General features: G+C 38.9%; 1 long non-coding RNA gene across 1 annotated transcript; it reads right to left on the reverse strand.

Moving 5' to 3' along the window:
• Positions 1-15991: 15991 nt before the first annotated feature.
• LOC125145162 lies at positions 15992-19867 on the reverse strand. Its single transcript, XR_007143494.1, has 2 exons — positions 19697-19867; positions 15992-16380 (listed from the first exon to the last, which is right to left on the reverse strand). It is a non-coding gene; the product is annotated as an uncharacterized LOC125145162 (long non-coding RNA).
• Between the last annotated feature and the right edge of the window lie 229 nt (positions 19868-20096).

Genomic DNA, 20096 nt, shown 5'->3' on the forward strand with positions numbered 1-20096 from the left:
CTTCTCAGTCTGTTTACTAGTAAGAGAAAGGCTTAATATTCTGTTGCATAAAACTAGGATTTTGGTTTTAATACATTTACAAAAATCACAATCTACAAAGTATTTTTATACCTCTGATAAATCCAGGCATTGGTGTTTTGGGGCAGAGGGTAATGCTTTGTGTAAAATGGGTAGTGTGTGGCAGGAGGCTACAGTATACTAACAATTACACTCTCTGTTCTGAAGGGTATGTAAATTAATATTTATAAGTAACTTTTATTTATATTATTATTAGCCTGTTGAGGTAATAAATTAGTACTACTGATAAAACGATAAATGGGATTGTCCTACTTATATTCTCTTTGTCTTTCATATCAAAAGAAATCAGTTTGTTTGGATATCACACTCATGTTTAAATACCTGATAAGTACCTTAATACACAATACACATTTAATTGTCCTCCACTGAACAAATATAAAAGGCAAAACTATCTGTAAATGTTCATTTATGGAAATCTTTTAATACTATTCTTTAAACCATGGGTTTCCAAACTTTTTGTGCTGAATACATGACATATTTAACTCCCCAGTTAATCATTGTAATGGTGATGTCCTCAGGGCTGAAGAATTGTTCAGACGCTTCATACTTAATTCAGAAACTGATTCCTGACAAACTAGACAAAGGCTTCACACTGAACAACTTGGCTTTCTATTTGTTTCTGTCACTTCAGTGTCCTCAATAGCTTGGCAACGTTAATGTAGCTTTGTAAAATGAATATCATTAATGTCATATTTATATGATAGCGACACCTAGTGTTTAAACTAGGAAATTGGCTTTTAAAACTTTCTAACAAACCAGTACCAGTAACATGGAAGATATTAATTAAAAATATATATTATTATTATTATTATTATTATTATTAGTAGTAGTAGTAGTAGTAGTAGTAGAGGAGTAAATAAAATAGTAGTAGTAACGGATTAATCCATGGTCTCAACAGGAGTGTATTATTATTATTATTTAGTATTATCATGTGGATGAAACAAACCCAACCTAGGACCAGATTTGTTTAGATCAGTCTCGTGTCAGTCTTTTTGTAGAAGCCCCCAACACATCACCGGCGACAAACAGGCCAGATGTTGGAAAGAGGTTTAGAGAAAGCTATTGAATTCTATTGAATTAAACAAGGCAGAGAACATCACTGTCTACTGGAAAGGAAAGGAAAGGAAAGGAAAGGAAAGGAAAGGAAAGGAAAGGGAAGGATAGGAAAGGAAAGGATAGGAAAGGATAGGAAAGGAAAGGACTCTGTGACTCCTCGTAATCTACACACTGGGAGTGTCAGTCATGTTGTCTTTGGTTCTTTAGAGATCTTTGTTTTTCTTTCAATTTTATTTATTAAATTCAATTTGAAGAAGCAAGTAAAGAACAAACCACTGAACTAGGATGCGATTGAATGTTGGAATACTCCCATAATGTACCTGTGCAAGAAAAGATCTAAGTGCACACCACGGTACTTGATAAACAGGTGTTAGTATTAAAGTGATCATGGATTTATGTGTTGTTTTGTATGATGATGTCGTAGTACATGTGAATGTCTCTGCCCCCCTGGCCTCTCTGTAGATGTGTGCTGTCTCAGATCCCACAAGCTAGAAGCAGCAAATGCAGTGTTGTGTTGATATTCAGCATATTTAACTGTAAGCACTCATATTTTAATTAAATACCTTCCTTTATAAATGTCAATGGTATTGTTTAAGAAGAGAAAAAGTAGTTAGCCGTAGTACTGAACAGAGAATATGGAACATTTTAAAGAACGCCTTGTATTAAACTTTGGCTTAAGTTGGATTTAAAGTCTCTTTTACATTTACTGACGAGAGTTTTTGTGTCTTCGTGACTCACCGTTCAACAGCTCAGATAAAATAATCCCATAATGCACCTGTTCAGACAAAAAATAAAAACCCATTTTATGTATTGCACTAAGGTAATGAAATATTAATCTCTACATGTTTTTATAATCTGTCTATATATATGGAGATTTTTTTCTACAATCTACCATGATCTTTGTGTTCATCTTCACTCAGATAAAATCCTGGTCCTATTTCTTTCAGGTATTTAGTCAAGATTCTGCCCAGTGGTCTTATCCGAAATTGGTGTGTTTATGCATGTTTCATGTTTATTTGAAGTCAAGTCAAGAAGCTTTTATTGTCATTTCAACCATATATAGCTGATGCAGTACAGTGACATCAAACAATGTTCCTCCAGGACCATGAAGCTACACAAAATGACACTGAGCTAAAGACAGAAAGTAAGTCGTCCTAGCCACAAAAAATGCAAAATGTTCAACCTAATGCAAACAGTGCAAGACTAGACACAGTGCAGACAAATAAAACATAATATAATAAAATAAACATAACAGACAAAACACTACAAGACAAATACACAAGATAGCACAGACCAGTGTACATTCTGTATGTTGTATGTAACCCAGGTAACTAGTGGTTAATGACTGAGGAAGAAAAAAAAAGAAAAATAATAATAACCTTCGGATTAAATAACAGATCGGAGCATAGGAGGCTGAAACCACGGATTATGGTGTAATCAAGTTTTATTGATTACATAATACATAATCGCATGCATATATATTTATATGTGTACAGTATATGTGTCATGTGTAAAATATTGAAGGTCTCAAAATTCTCCAATAATATTCTCACATTATTGAGGTAACCAATGAGATCGCGTTGAAGTCACTAAAGCTCCGCCCTCACGGCATTTTTCGGATTCCACATGTTCGAGATCTTTCTTTCTCTAGGATGCAGACGGATGTTTCTCGCTATACCGGAGATTTGAGTTTTCGAAATCGGAGAAGAGTAATGGGTTCAGAGAGAAGCGGATTGTGTGGAGAGCGACATATTGAAACATGTATGATCTGGAATTTTCCAGTTCGGCCAGTATATGTGATTGAGTTCCTTGGCCAGGTTTTCTTTCATCATCTCATGTTCGAGATCCACCTATGGGAAGGGCATCCGTTCCTGACCTCTACAGAAGCATCCAATTGCACCAAGTCTGGCTTGACAGACAGGAGCGCGTGCCAAAGGCAGGTAAGGTAACGCCCCTTACCCGAGTGCATAATGCACCTGCACGCGCTGCCTTTCCTCAGTTCACTTTCGCTTCTCGCAACTTCTGCTCCTACCTCACAGCTCCCTGTTTTTTTTTGGACTGCACTTTCTGTCTTCAGGAGGACATATGGCTTGATCAGCCTCCGCCGGACGTGCTCCTCCTTAGCCAGGTTAGCTTTGCGAGCCGCCCACGCTTGCACCCCCTTTTTTTTCTGTAGGCTGTCCGCCTGCTTTTTTGCCTTTTTTTCCCTCCCTATGGCGCTCCCCAAAGCAGCTCCGGCTACTCTGGTGGTCCGCGTGCGGTGCGCTTATCGCTGCGAGGGATTTCCATCCCTTCTGCTTTGTCTGCAAGGGTCTCAAGCATGCGCAAGAGGCTATTGATCTGCCGGAGAACTGTAGCCATTGCCTTGTGCTCCCGAAAAAGCTCCTGCGTCGCAGGCTCAAGACGACCACTTCCGACTCGGAGGGGGAAAAAGTTGACGCCGCCACACTCCCGGGGGCCTCCCACAGCGCAGCTTCCTCTGACTGGGCCGACAAGTGTCCTTCCCCATTTGAGGATTTACTACCGGCCAACGACTGCTTCCCCGAAGGACCGACAGGTTCCAGGGATGAGGCCGAGGCGGACTTTCTCGAGGGCTCGGATGACGAGGAAGCCATCCCGTGTTCCGCGGCCCCTCAGGCTCCAACCGCCCCACCTCAATCGGTGCTGTTGGAGCTTTGTGAATGCGCTGCCGCACGCCTATACATTGAATGGCCGGCTCTCCTAAACACTTCGAATAAGGAGAGGGATGTGTATGACGGTAAGCTTCTGTGGCCTCCTGCTGGCCTGAGGAAGCAGCTCCTGCCCGTCCTCCCTGCATGTGCAAAACACATGATGTATTGCTGGGGAGACCCGCTTGATCTAAAACACGGTCTCGCGGGGATCCCCCCGTGATCAAGCCTTCCATCGCCAGACAACTTAACCCATCCCAGGGTGGGCTGCTCGCCCCACCCAAGCCCGTCCTCCCGAGCAAGATGGATCGTTTCTCCTCATCAATCCATTAGGCATCATATAAAGCCTCAGCTCTTTCCATTCAAGCTCTCAATGTCTCCTCGCTGTTGTCCGCGTATCAGGCTGAACTTCTGCTTGATGTGGGCCAACAGCTGGAGAGTGGGTCGCCATCCCCTGATCGCTGGCAGGCAGTGGTGTAGTCTAGTTTTTTGTAGTGAGTATACTGTGACCCCCCCCCCCCCGCACCCATCCTAGAGCGACACCCCATAGGCACCACCACACTCACTAATGCATAAAATATGCATCTACATGTAATTGAGAGCATTATTAAAGACTGCTTATGTGTTATCAACATTCCAATTTATTATAAGTAACAAAAGACAGTCAGCTGATAAAACCTGTGCTCCAGGTCCCATATTCATATAACATTTAAGGCTAAATGTAATCAGACAGTTGGCAGCACCCATTGACTTTCACAGTAGGAAAAAATATAGACTATGAAAGTCAGTGGGTGCTGCCAACTGTCTGATTACCAACATTTTTCAAAATATCATCTTTTGTGTTAAACAGAAGAAAGAAACTCATACAGTTTTGGAACAAATTGAGGGTGAGGAAATAACACAATTTTCATTTTTGGGTGAACTTTTAAGAGTTCATACCTTTAAGAGCTACATTTAGTCTTAAATGTTATATGAATATGGGACCTGGAGCACAGGTTTTATCAGCTGTCAATTTTCAATGTACATTTAAGAGTGAACAATAAACATTTGTTCAGTTTTATCACCAACACTCTTTCATTGCAGAATATTATGAACTGAATGTACTGGTAGTTTACAAAGCTTTCCAAATACATTTGTACTCGGGCTGTGGGTGAAATGTCACCTGAAGCTGCTGTAGCTTTAGGCGCAGGCTTCCGAAAATACAAAGATTGTAGTTTGAGTCTGCTTTCGTTTCATATCATCTTTTACATTAGTTAGTTAATTTCAACTTTGCGCCAAAAAACACCGCCAAGCAACTAATTTTCCTCCTTGGTAGGTGACGTCAGATCAGGTCACAGGCCACGGAAGCCCCAATGGTCCAAAAACGTTAGTGATTCGCAATCGCAACCACAGTCTGTGTTTGCAACACAGTGCGGGGTGAATTTCTGAATGAAAGTTCTGTCACAAAACGATATTGTTACGTATCCTCACGCTTTTTAAGTGGGTATATACGGAAATCCTTGGCATTTCCTAGTGGGTATACGGCGTATACCTGCGTATCACATAGACTACACCACTGCTGGAAGGAGATTGTCACGGTCAATGTCCTCATCCTCCGCAATGCCTGTCAGGCTGTCCAGGCTAGCGGGCGCTCTATGGCTTTGACGGTGGTCGGAGAACGTGCGCTGTGGCTCAACCTATCTGGTCTCCAAAGGCTACGGCCCCAGTTTTTCACAAAAAAAAGATGAAAACTTCTCTGGTTTGGCCACTGGAGGGCGCCATCGTGCCATCAATGAACAGTCTGGCCGGACCGGCCCCCGGCATCCCGCCTTCCCATGTAGGGACGCTCGGGAGTCACGTGACAGCCTGGCTGTCTGTCTCGGCCAAAGATTGGGTGATTCACACAGTCACGAGGGGTTACAGACTTCAGATTGTCCAATCACCCCCACGGTTCTGAGATTTAATTACACAGAAATTATGATAAATTAATTATTTTATAAAATTTTATATGGCCCCATGGCACCATCTCAGGGCCCACAGTTTGAGAACCACTGGCCTAGACTACTTGTTCTGAGCAGGTGTTGTCAGTGAACAGGCTGTAAAACTGTTGGCTATAGCAGTCGGATTAGCGAGATCCCATATTTTACCCCATTAAAGGAATATTATTTCATAGAATATGGTCCTTTTAAGGATGACAAAGTGTTGACAAATCCTAATTCATACCAACACCATAAATAAAGCAGGTAAAATTGCAGTGAATCAGCATTTTCAGTTGTTTGTGTGAGGGAGTGATGCTATCCCTCTAGATTTAACTGGTTGAGGCGGCCAAATATGAACAGGATTCTGGTTAGAGAATCAGACAGTGGAGGAGAGATTCTTCATACAGTAGCCTTTATTAACATCTTTGAGTTGTCACCTGCAACAATCATCTTATGGCAATGATGTCTGTATGAATGTCGGTATGTGTGTGTGGCTTTAAAGCATAAACGCACAATACAGAGCATAAAACAATCTGCCATTGTGTAACATCATAATAGGTCCGTGTGGACACCAACATTTCCGGTATTTGGTTCCTAGGTCAGGCTTTCGTAGAGTTTGTTACTGTTTCCAGTGTCATCAGCTGCTGGACATTTACTCCTCATTTCCCACTTTGCATTTTCATTTTCCAGTTCTCCCAGTATCCTGTAGCTGTGGCTAAGATGTAGACCACATCTGCTACAGCTTTCTATTCTAAATGCTAAGCTAAATGAATTCAGTATTGAGGATGGAGGTGCAGCTTCCAGAAAGAAAAAATATATATTTCTCTTATATCTGGACATAAATTTGTTCCTTATTGAGCCTCTCCTTTGGGTTTTGTTAAAAAATTTATTGATATTTATATATATATAGAATCCATTGGTGATTACGCCAATGACACCGCTTTATTTCTAAAAGATAATATTCAAATAAAACGTCCCTGGATCGTATATCGAAATTTTCCTAATCCGATGGAATAGGGGTAAATCAGTTAAGGAATAAATACTTTGGCACTCATATCTCTAAAAATAAGCAGGGGCGCCCCCAAGGGGTGGCCAGTAGTGGCCATGGCCACCCCTGTATAAACACTGGCCTAGAATGAAACTGAATTTGAATGCATAATGAAAATTCACAATAGTTCATCAAGTGAAAAATAAATAAATTAATAAATAAAAATACTCCAGCCACCAAAAAAGATTCTAAATTGATTGGCGCCACCAGAGTAGCTGTTTTACTGCCCCTCCTCTGGCCACCCCTATTAGAAGTTTCTAGTGGTGCCAATGAAAATAAGTCTGCCTGTGAACTACTGAATTTTATGCCTAAAATCAAGACGATGAAATATGTTAGTTTGTTTATTTATTTGCTTTAATTGTTAATAATTATGTCTCTCTAAAAGATGGTATAAGTTCTTACACACAGGAGTAAGATGTCTAAGTACAATTTGCGTGACTAACATTGCTTTCATAAACAAAAAATTGCTAAATGCATAACAAAATGTTCTTAATGCTAATTATTAACAACAATAATGACACATGCTTAGATTTTATGGAGAAATTCTTTAAATTATATATAAATATTTTTGTATAATATTAAAGTTTTGTATTGTTTCTTTTGTTCTGTAAAGCTGCTTTGAGATGATGTCCATTGTTAAAAATGATACAAATATACAAATAAATTGTAATTAAATTAATTTGCAAAAAATTTCTCCATAATTATATAAATAGTATATTACTGAATAGTAATCTCCCTGCATATTTGATACACATTTACAGATTTTTTATTCTTTTCATTGTAATTATTTAAGAACATATGTAGTCCTGACAGATTTAGTTTTGTTTGTGTTACTCTTAAATTGTAAGTTAATAAAGTGTGTAGAATAATAAAGACTACTGCATGAAGCAGTTATGGAGCAACCTGGTGTTAGTGTTCAGGACAGTCTTTAAGTCTACACTGAGAACCTCTCTCTTTAGTTTGTTTAGTCAAGCATTTTGTTTACAATTCCTCTCTATTTTTCTCCATTATTCATGCTTTGAGTTGCCCTCTAAACTAAATGAACCTTTAACAAATAGATAAGAACAGACGTCAGTCCTTGAACACCTGGGAGATGGGAAGACAAGTCTGATGCTTGCAAGGACCTTGTTGTTTTTGATCTGTGTTGCAGAAATCCAAGTTTGACTTTGGGAACGTGAATGAATGACAGTGTCAGTGAGTTTTTTTTCTTCTTTAGCTTTCAATATTTACTAGTTTGAGGATTTTATACTCTGATGGGTTTCTGACAGTAACTTCACAGCATGATTGTAGATGTATACCAAATGATTCTGTGTCAGTGGAAGGCTGCTTGATAGCAAGCTGAAATAAAATTGCTGCACGAAACTTCTTATTGGTGTCAAGGATGAATAAGGCTATTGTTGTCTGTCTGAAAGGGCCAGCTATAGGGGATCATTTAGTTAAGTATGCTGTGAGATCATGAGAGATGATTTTCATTCCAGTGTTACTGCAGTCTAACCCCTCAAATAGGCTATTCTTTCAAAATATTGGCAGTTTATACCCAACGATATGCATAAGCCCCTTTCTGCACTGACTGTGGCCCAGGGCTGACTGTGTAATACCATCTTATGACCATGATATCCTTTGTTTTGTCCTAGAAATTCATTCTGTTCTGTTTAGATAAACATGTACAGACACTCTGACAATGAACAACTCTAACCACCATGTCACCTTTTTTCTAATCTCTGTAAATTTCCAAGAGTTTTGATATTCAGTCACTGTCACTGTGAGGTTCCCTGCATTCAGCTCAGCAGTACGGCTCAGGTTTCTTCTCTGAGCAAACACAAAAAATCTAACAAAAAAATTATACATAACAAAAAGCTTATTTGTAAAAAAAATACTGAAATTTTATTGGAAATAAAAGTACTGAATTTTATCATTTTAAATGAGTTCAGAAATGTATCTCGGTAGATGTGTGCTATCTCAGCAGCAAATGCAGTGTTGTGTTGATATTCAGCAAACCTGCTACATCGTTTGAATCTGTTGTCAATGTAAGCAAACACAAGTCAATGGTATTTTATTCAGAAGAGAAAAAGTAGCATATTGGTTAGCTAACGCTAGCTAACTAAGATACAGTCTAGTTAATATTTGCTTAGAGATCTATGTGAAACCAATAAAATAAAAATCATCAAGTGCAGAATCACTTTGTAAATAAAAGAATATTGAAACAGTGTGACTGCCCCCAACTACAACTTTGATAGGAAGACAGAATAGAAGTGGAAGCTTGTAAAGCCCATGAAGGAAAATGTCAGGTCAGAATAAACATCATTTACTGACAGGTCCAATTATTATATTTGGTCGGTTTATAAAATTACCTCTCTAAGTACCTGAGGAAATATTTTCGTCATTTATCCACACAGTTACAAAGGAGACAAGAATCAATATGCTCCTCTCTCTCTCTCTCTCTCTCTCTCTCTCTCTCTCTCTCTCTCTCTCTCTCTCTCTCTCTCTCTCTCTCTCTGTCAACCAAATTACAAGGATACTGTAAAAATTTTTTAGGTGTCAGGAAGTCCTGGAACTTCTGGAAGAGCTGTGATGTCTTCAGCAGTTACATGATATGGTGATGTATGAGGCAGAGTCAGGATAAATTAAATATAATTGCCTTTATTCAGCAAACACAGTGACAAAAGTCAACGGCTGCTGAAGGGAGATGCTGATCTAAGAGCTAGGTTTCTGAAACCACAATCATTCTGTATATGATCTAGCTTATAGCAATATACACTCTGTTGTTAGCAGCTGAAAGTTATAATGTTTTATGAGGATTTATGTGAATGAGGACTGCAGACGTACGCTGCCGTGGTCCAGCTTTTCAGCATATAAAATGTGCTGGGTAAAATGCAGGCTGTAAACGTTAAAAAGCATTACAGTTGCTTGCTGTTACTCCATCAGCCTTGTGTTGCTGCTTCTGCCTCAAGATGACATCACGTTGGGGCAACAGTATTTATCTGCAGTGTCGAAATCAGCTAGAGAAGTCATTGCAACACAAAACCCAAGCAATAAAGGAGGTCAGTCTCCAAAGCAAGCACTGAATACACTGTAAAAATTGATTCATGGGGTTAGTTTGCAAAACTTAAAATAAACAACATTTTCAGCATAAAATAATTAAGTTTGCAATATGTACTTGTATTGGTGAGTTGATAACTCATTTTCAAGTCTTTCAAAATTAAAATAAAGAATACTGTCTTAACTCAATTATATATTGACTTTGAACAAACACTTTTACCTTCACGTAACAACAGAAAAATATTAAGTTAGTGAAACTTGTATATCTACATGTTTTGCTGCCAGAGAAGGACTACTAGGAGCCGGAGAAACAGGAGAATCGAGGCTATATAGGTAAGTTAATATATTTGTTTTAATCTCAGCAGCTACCAACTGTATACACAAAAAAATCGTTGACTTAAGTAAAGTTGGCCGCAGATTCACAGATTCGAGTTTCCCGAGTCAATAACCCCTGAGCGACACAAATAACACCTCTTTTCTATCGTAGAAATGTAGAGAGGCCGCTACAACCGTGTTTTCCTCAAAATCAGCTTTCCTCTACGGTGGACAAAATACATATAAAGCTAAATATGAAACAAAATTAATATGCGGCCAACTTTACTTAAGTAAATCATTGTTGTCACACACTAACCTGAAAAGACAGTTTGACCTAAGCTAATTCATCGATTATAAAGTTAATAGACGTTTAGCTAGCTAATGTGTTCAAAATAGACTTCATGTTTTGTTTTACAGTGGCAGCTAAATGATGTTAATTGACATCGAACATGTTTAGTGTTCAAATAAAACAAATAAAACAAATAATACTTCAAAGAACTGTTCTTCTGAAAGAACTTCTTTCTAATGCACAGAATTCCAAGAACTAAACTTTATCAACCCCTGACTGGGAGATCTGGAAGAACAAAAGTTGTTTCCTATATAATAATAAAAGATACAGCAATGATATTGTCAACTGTCTGCCCAAAAAACAGACACAAATTTTTTTTTATGTTTTTAATTTTTTAATATTATTTTTTTAATTTTTTATGTTAACCATAACGTAACCATATTTCACTTGGAAGAAGATATCTTCTGCCAACATACTCTCATTTAAATTTCTCCATGTTGTATTTTGTGAAGTCTGGAGCAATGTGGGGACACAATATCTCCTGCTGTGCTAAAGATCCTCTCAGTGGAGACACTTGTTGGGGGGCAGGTGAGATATTTCATTGCCACATGAGCCAGGGCTGGCTGTGGCTGCATCATTTTTGACCAGAAGGTCACTGCAGGATCAGTGATTCAGTGCTGTCTTGAGGGAGGTCATAGCACCAGATGAGGCAGATTTGGCTTTTGGTTTAACAAGATTGTGCATTGCCCCCCCAAAAGAGGCTTTTTTTGCCCACTGGTCTCACTGTCAACTGAGGATGAACTGGCAGCTTAAGAGCAGCTGTTACTAATCCTAAATGTAAGAAATGTACTAATCTTCATCAACTTACAAAAAAAGGCATAATTTTGAAATGTTTCTTTTGCTCCATCAGTTGTTTCAAAAACTAATGTAACTGAGTTAAACACTCATACGTTGATAAGACATTAAATCATAACCATTTACATTTGTTGCTGTATCAGTTCAGAGATTTACGTATGCGCAGTAACAACAGCTCATCGGTTCTCGGACACGTTTGAAAGAAACAGTTCTCAGTTCAGTGTACTGATGATTCGCTGTATCAGTTCAGTGATTCAAGCATGCGCAGTATCAACAGCTCATCGGTGGTGCTGGACATGCGTTTCCCAATTCGGACTGACTGAGATCTTCCATTCAGGAAGTCCAGGATCCAGTTGCAGGCCCAGCAGGCTTGACTTCTCAGTCAGGTGCTGAGGGATGATTGTGTTGAATGCTGATCTGAAGTCTATGAACAGCATTCATACGTATTTATCTTTATTGTGGGTGAGCTACATGAGCTTCAAATAAAAGACTGGAGTCAATAATCACACCAATGTATTTTACTGCTACACATGAGGAAACAGAAAGACCATCCAGAGTTACTCTGGACTCAGAAAGCTTACTGTTGGCTGCATGTGGCCTAGTATAAGCACATCTGTCTCACGCTGCAGGAGAATGTTAGTAAGCATCCACTGTCTACTGTCCTATACACATTCTTCAATCTTAATAAGCTAGTGTGGATTTGCAGAAATATATAACTGCATGTCATCACATAACAGTAGAAGCTAAAACCATATTTACAAATAATTGTGCCAAGATGTAACATATATTAGGAGAAAAGCAATGGAACACCAAACATAACCTTAGTATGCATAGAGAAGTCACCATTTACATTTACAAACTGATAAAAACCAATGTGATAAAAGTCAAATAAAACCTGTGCAAGGAAAGGGCTTTTCCGTATTATTCCTCTTTCATCTCAGAAATATTGCTAAGATAAGAAATGTGATGTCACTACATGATTTGTTACTTATAGGCTGGATTATTGTAATGATCTACTGCCTAGATGTTCCATTAGGTGTGTAAGCAAGCTCCAGTTATTCCAGAATGCAGCAGCTAGAGTCTAACTAGAATCAGGAAATACTTTCAGAAATCAACAACTGTGAAATCAACAACTGTAAAATAATGCAGCCTTATTCAGCCACACTGCATACAGGAAGGGCCTACAAAAGATGGACTGAAAATTGCTTACTCAACCATCTCCTGGGTAGGTTTCTGCAGCCACTGGAAATTTTGGGAACTGGAAACTTTGCAGTCAAAATAAGGAAAGAATCCCTTTCTTTTTAAAAAAAAAAAAAAAGATTTTTTTAATTATTATTATTATTATGCAAAAAGACAATTACAATATTTACAGAAGAGAAATTAGATGCAAAATACAAAGACCAACAAAACAAAACGTGTGTGTGTGTGTGTGTGTGTGTGTGTGTGTGTGTGTGTGTGTGTGTGTGTGTGTGTGTGTGTGTGTGTGACTGTAAGTGTAACTGGGTGTGGGAGTGGAGATATATGCATGAAGGAGCATGTAGGGAAGTACAACAGAGATAATATATATATCAAAGAGGAAAATATATTAATTTAAATAATAATAATAATAATAATAATAATAATAATAATAATAATAATAATAATAATAATAATAATAATAATAATAATAATTATAATGACAATAATATGATGAAGATAGTAAAACAAAACAAAAAATACATAAAATCAATTTAACCAGAAAAAAAATTGGAATATGGGGTATGAGGAAGGTGACAATATCAACAATAATAATAATAATAATAATAATAATAATAATAATAATAATAATAATAATAATAATAATGAGAAATCCAATTAATAAGAAATAGTAATAATATTATTAGCAGTAGAAATGATAAACATATTTACAAATATACTCATTTCATCCGGAATGAAGGAGAGGTTAAAGCATCAGGAAATGGACAAATAGAAATAGTAGTAGTAATAGCAATAATAATGCTGATACAGCCACTAATAGTAATGATAATAGTAGTAGTTATTATAATAATAATAATAATAATAATAATAATAACAATAGTAATAATAATAATAATAATAATAATAATAATAATAATAATAATAATAATAATAATAATAATAATAATAATAATAATAATAATAATATTGATACAGCTATTAATTATAAGGTATTATAAATCTGCCGCTGATAACCCTCATGGCCATGGCATAGTATAGACCCCCGCCGGCATCATATTACAACGGGCTATCAATGTGAGGTGCTGCGGGATCCAGGGATCCCAAAATCCATACCCATCCCTAGCCGTCCCGTACATGCCACGCTTACCTTGTTTGTGTGTGTTTTTTTTTTTTTTGGAATAAATATGGCTGCTTTCATTGTTATACTCATGATATGTTTGTCAACTAGTGTATAATGCATTAAAAAAGCATGGCGTGTAGCATGGAAACATGGATTTTTTTATTATTATGCTCCAAATGAATGTGGGTGCACCTCATCTAATATGTGATGCATTAAAACAGCAAGACAAGTGCTGGGCCAGCTGGAGACAAGAAATCTCAGGCAAAAGTATAAGCTGGAGGGCGAAAGCCCAATGCCCCCGGCCCCACATCACACCCACCCACAAATAATCAGAACCGCACATGGCAGGGACTAGTACTGTATGCGACATCCAACCAGGGTCCAGAAGCAGCGAAAAAGGGAGAGAGAGAGTGAGCGATTTAAATATAAGCTTATAAGTATTTTATTTATATTTGTTATTAGTCTGTGTTGCTGCCTCTTCCTGACCCCCCTCCTCCCAATCATGTGTGATTATTGATGGAATTATTGATGGTGTATCATTGAGGATGGCTTCAGACAAGGAAGGTCAGTGTTTGAAGTTAAAGAGAGATAACCAAGATGGGTGTAATTCTGTTGTATTATTTTGAGTAGAGGTAGACAAGTTTTCCATGGAGATGTACTATATTAGTAAATTTTTCCAAGTTGTAATGTGTATGGTGTTCCTTGATTTCCAGTTCATGAGGATAGTTTTAATGGCGATAGTTAGAGCCACTAGGAGTAATTGACTGTTTGTACTGTTTAAATTGATTATGGATATGTAACCTAATATACAGAGGGAGGGAGACAGCGGGATGTGACAACCCATAAGGTTGGATAGTGAGTCAGTAACGTTTTCTCAGAATTTTTTTCACCGCGGTGCATTGCCAAATAGCGTGTACATATGTGTCTGGGGTGTTTCGTGTGCAATGTGAGCATGTTTCTGAAGTAAAACCCATTTTAAATAATTTTTGTCCAGTTAGGTGAAATCTATGAAGTACTTTATACTGAAAGAATCCCTTTCAGACTGGCAGAAAGGAATGTTATTATCATCCTAGATAGTGATGATAGAAGGGCAGTGCTGACTGCTGAGGAACTGGGGTTTTACAACATTGATATAGCTGCTCTCAGGAAACTCCATGGTGAAGGTTCTTTGAAATAAGAGGGAGGAGGTCTTCCGTGTTGGACTAGCAATAAGGAACAATCTTCTATCCAGCCTCAGTAAAACACTCACTAGAATAAGTGTGATAAAAGTGCATTCAGAAAAGCCACTAAAAAGCAGATGACATTTATAACATCAGTGCTACACACAGCTGCAGCTGCAATGTCAGACAAAAGATTTTCCAAAACAATCACCTCAATTTTCAAACAATAGTTACCTTCTATAAAGCCTTCTGTAACACTACGTTCCTATACAGCTGTGAAGCCTGTACAACTGCAATCTGAGGCTGCTGGTGCACTTCCATATTAGGTACCTGCAGAGAATTCCCCCATTCTGAAATGCTTGCCAGAACAAACTGCAAGAGCATGAACTTCAACTGTGCTGGATTGGCCATGTTAACAGGATGCCTCAGGATAGACTGCCATGGCAAGTCCTGTCTGGAAAGCATTCAATAAAGTTTGTAGATCACAGATTTCACTCACCATGGCACATGTGCTTTGGTGTTGTGACAATAAAGGTGACTTGAATTGACTTGACTTGACTTGATTAGAATTTATAGACATAATAAAAAGAACACAACTAAAAAGGAGGAATTTCACCATTGGTTGCAATAGACTACCAAAATATAATATAATGTGTCAGGGGGTTTAGTGAACTGCTTATTAAATGCAGTCAATTGAAGGACTTAGGTTGCAAGTGACAACACCCTAAGATTAGGAATAATAAGTAGTATATCTTCATTACAGTGCAGCATGATCATGTGTGTGTATGTGTGTGTGTGTGTGTGTGTGTGTGTGTGTGTGTGTGTGTGTGTGTGTGTGTGTGTGTGTGTGTGTGTGTGTGCCTTTCTTAATTGACAAACAGAACACAAAAAAGACTCAACAAAATATACACTGCAAACTACACTCTAGGTTTACCCACCTCACCTTAAACACTACCCCTGAACAATGTACTCTAAAAACATACAAGTGCTGTACAAATAAAACTGAATTGGAGTTAAAAAACACTACTGTGCTTAACACTCTACAGTTACAGTAGTTAAAGTTGTGTATCAAGTGTTACGGCAGTGATGCACATACATGCACTACAGAGCTGCTTGATACTGTATGTATCGTTATTTGAGACGTGTGTTAACAGCAGAAGATGTCTCTGTCTATGTGTTATGCGAGACACAGAGGCGGAAGCCAGAGTGAAAGCAAACAGAGTTTATTCAGTAAAAGCACGTAACTCGCAGCAACTCTGAGTAATCCTGTGGTACGCGGTGGAAGTGCGGTGGCCTAACCCTGGCAGGTCGGTCACAAAGTCGATCCCTAGGTATGTGTCCAGGGGCACTGAGGGACGGGGAGCAGCACCAACTTGCTGACGGGCAGGTGGCGTGGTACTTTGGCCATGGCGCAGGTGGCTCACTCCTGGACGTAGCGGGTAACCTCCTCTGCCATCCTTGGCCACCAGTAATGCGCCTGAATGAGTTGGATTGTTCTCTTCTCCACTGGGTGGCCCGTGCCCGGTCCCTCATGGACCGACTGGATTAACCCACAACGGCAGGAGGTGGGGACAAAGACACGTCCCTCGGGGCACCCTGTTGTAAAAAATCTTTTACAAAAAAGTCCGTACAATACTATAACCAAAGTAAAGTATTAGGCCTTGCAAAATATTACAATTGCTGTCATAAGACATATGTAGGTGATGTTGTAGGCCAAAGATTCGGGGCTGTCAGGCCTAGTCAGTCTGAGCACATTTGTAATAACAACTGCAAACTTGAAAAAAACAGTGGTCCACAGACCTAGGCCCTGAGAACTAAAGGGAGGAAAATCCATAAATGGGCATGTGGTGCTCATAAACTTGTTGTGCAGACTGAAGAAGGCCCAGGTGTTTAGTCTGAGGTCATGAAAAATAAGGGGAGGAAAATCCATAAATGGGCATATGGGTGAAAGGTAATAAAAATAAGGGGAAATTGGGTCAGTGTATTTAGAAAACATAGGAGGTAATGCCGGTAAATAAGGTGATATGGCACCTGGGCTCCTAGGAGTGCCAGGGTATATATTGAGAAGATATCTGAGGCTCCGGGCTCTTCGGGGGCGAAGGTGTGTGTGCGCGTGGGTGTGTGGGGGCGCGCGGGCGCGCGCGGGCGCATGCCCGTGTCCGCGGGTCAAGGTGGGTGTTTTTATTTTTGCAAGGACGTCGCGAGAGTTCTTGTTTTTCTTGATTGATTTTGCCTGACATGCTCTTTTTGGGGGTTTTCATTTGTTACTTTTAATTTGGCAACTTTGTTACTTTTAATCTGGCAACTTTGTTACTTTTAATTTGACAATTTCTCTTATAATTTGTTTGCTGATTGCCCACAATAAAGAAGTCATTCTCATCCAGGTCTGAGGAGTTTTCTCAGTATTTTTGTAGTAATTATAGAGTTAACAGTTAAGTTTAACTAAAACAGTCTTTAGTAACCAAAAAGTCTAAGTGTGGAGATCACCCTGCTCTGAGTTCCGACATATTTAATGGCACCCCAGATGGGACTTCAAAGGGGCTAGCGTGACCTGTGTCCGGGACCAGGACCACTCTCTCTGAAGGGTTACAGAGGCCGGCCATAATATTAAGGTAAGCAGACACCTGTTATATTCAAAGTCTGTGAATAGTGAATCTGTGACCTGGAATGGGAGGGGTGGCCCTGGGAGGCAGACAGCTGCCCTTGAAGCCAAGAACTCTTAAGGGTGAACTATAAGAACTGGAGCAAAGGGGAAATAGGAAATAGATAAAGTTGTTTTGATTCGTGACTGTGTGAGTGGCGGGGTAAAATCTCATGAGTGGATTCTGTTGTGAGAGACACACACACTTAGAAAGAGAGAGAGGTGTGTGTGACAGAAAAAATCTCATGAGTGAGTTCTGTTGTGAGAGACACACACACAGAGAAAGAGGGAGGTGTGTGTGTGTGACAGAACAAAAATCTCATGGGTGATTTCTGTTGTGACAGACACACACGGAGAGAGCGAGCGAGAGACAGAGTGAGGGGGTGTGTGTGTGTGTGACAGAAAAAACTCATGAGTGAATTCTGGTGTATACATTTTGTTACTAATTTATATTTTTGGTATTAAGGATTGAAAATTCTTGTGGCGTACCGCCGGTGTGTATATAACTCACAGCCGGGACTGAACGGGCAGGTGGAGAAAACGCGTTGGCCCTAGATACCGCTGTCCGGCGAAGCAGGTCTGCTAGGTAGGGCTAGGGTGGGGGGGGGGGGGTACGGTAAAGTGCCTGGGGTACGGTAAAGCAGGGGTTCCCAACCTTTTTTGTGCCAGGGACCGGTTTATTCATAAAAAAAAATTCCAGGGACCAGTTGTCAATTTTAATGCCTCAATTTCAAGATGCATTGTTTGTAACATATCACTGTGTAAAACTGTAACAGCCTATCATTTAATTGCATATAATGAACATGGTGGCAACAAACTTGTAGGAATATACCAATCTTTTTAAACTTTCAGACCGGTTCACAAAATGTTTCCCCTTTCTCCCATACAATTTGGTCTACTTCAAAAGCAACTTCAAAACGCAGCACTCACTCAGTAGCAGGTGGCAGTAACGGCAAATTGTATGAAAATGCCAGTCCATTTCACCTGTCAAATCTCTCCAGAACCACTAAAAACAATCGCTTCAACAGCAACTTAGTGTTTTCACTCACCAACAGGTGACAACAAAGGATAATTGTATGAAAATAAGAGCCAGTTTCAACTGTCAGACAGTTTTAGGATATAATAGCAAACACAGTGATTTCAGCCAATAAGTTTTAAAAGTATAAAATTAGAGATTAAGCTTTAACCTTTAACAAAAAATACCAGACTGATGTTGAGGATATCAAAACTTGCCGCTGAGCGTCCAACTCACGTTTCTTTCAAAAAACTCCTCCGTTTTGTCTTTGAGAGTTGGGTTTTTTGGTGGTTAAGTGCCGCTGACGTTTTGACGGCTTCATTGCAGTTTTTCACCACAAATAACACACAACGGATTTGGCGCCACGGAATCGCATGTTGTCGTAAATTCATACCTAATGTATGAGGTATCGTATTTACGATTGAAGCTTGACTTTTTTTCTCTCTCGCTATTTTCGAGTAGGTCATCTACTTTCCTTTTACCAGAACTGCCCGCAATGAAATTAGCCATTGAAGTTTGCTGACGCCCGCTCATCTCTCCACGTACTTCGGTCACTTCAGGTGCACCGCGCTTTTTTTGCAGTCCGTTCAGATACGACAGGTTGCTAAGCAATCGTAAGGTGCTCAAAGAAACACATTTTAATTTATTTATTGTTTATGTTTTGGATTAAATAAAATGACATGTCATAGCACTTAAAAAAAGACAATGATTCTTATTATAAAAAAAAAATATTCTTGGAATATTTCAAGGCCCGGTACTAACTTGTCCACGGACCGGCACCGGTCCGGGGACCGGGGGTTGGGAATCACTGCGGTAAAGTACCCAGTATTTATAAGTGTTTATATACGTGCACGTTATCATCATAAGTATACGGCGATATACAATGATAAGTGGATACGGCAACGTACACATTGATAAGTGGACAGAGCCAAATGAGTATTCATAAATAAGTGTACGCCAATAAGTATACATAAATGATATGTGTACGGTGTGTAATGTGTATGAATTGTTTATGTGCACATGTGTATTTGTGTATTGTCAAAATGAATGACGATTCGGTTTGATGTGTGATAAAGTACAAGCAAGCAATTGTGAAGTGTTTTATGCCACTTATAAGATCTTATAAAATGACTTGCAACGGAAAAAAGCGCTAACATAAGTCACACAAGCAGAACATAACATTTATTTAAGTTACACAAGCATTTCAATTATAACAGAGAACTGTATGAGACACACTGAGTGAAAATAAGATTCACCTGATTCATCTGATTCACTTTGCGTCATAGTTTTCAATATTTTTTAATAAATTCCCAAGGGTCCAAGAAGTATCTAAGCCTTTTAATCCAAATTGCTGTGCTCGCCTTATAATAGTTATTTTTCTGACCGAAGACTGTACACGGAGTTTATTCCCGTCCATTTTTTTCCGACTCTCACTTCCTAGTTGATGAACTACAAATTCGCTGTCATATTTGTAGTCCAGCCTCACATGAGCCAATAGGTGCCCCGTAGAGCAAAGATAGACAAGCTTAGAAGCTAAAATCTGGAACACCCGCCGTTTGGAAAGTTTTTTTTCAGTAGTGTTACACCAGGTGTAAGTTATTTTTATTTTATTTTATTTATTTTATTTTTTGTCTTTGTTTTATTTTATTTTTTGTT

This window comes from Tachysurus fulvidraco, chromosome 7 (genome assembly GCF_022655615.1).
Source record: "Tachysurus fulvidraco isolate hzauxx_2018 chromosome 7, HZAU_PFXX_2.0, whole genome shotgun sequence".
Lineage (NCBI taxonomy): Eukaryota > Metazoa > Chordata > Actinopteri > Siluriformes > Bagridae > Tachysurus > Tachysurus fulvidraco.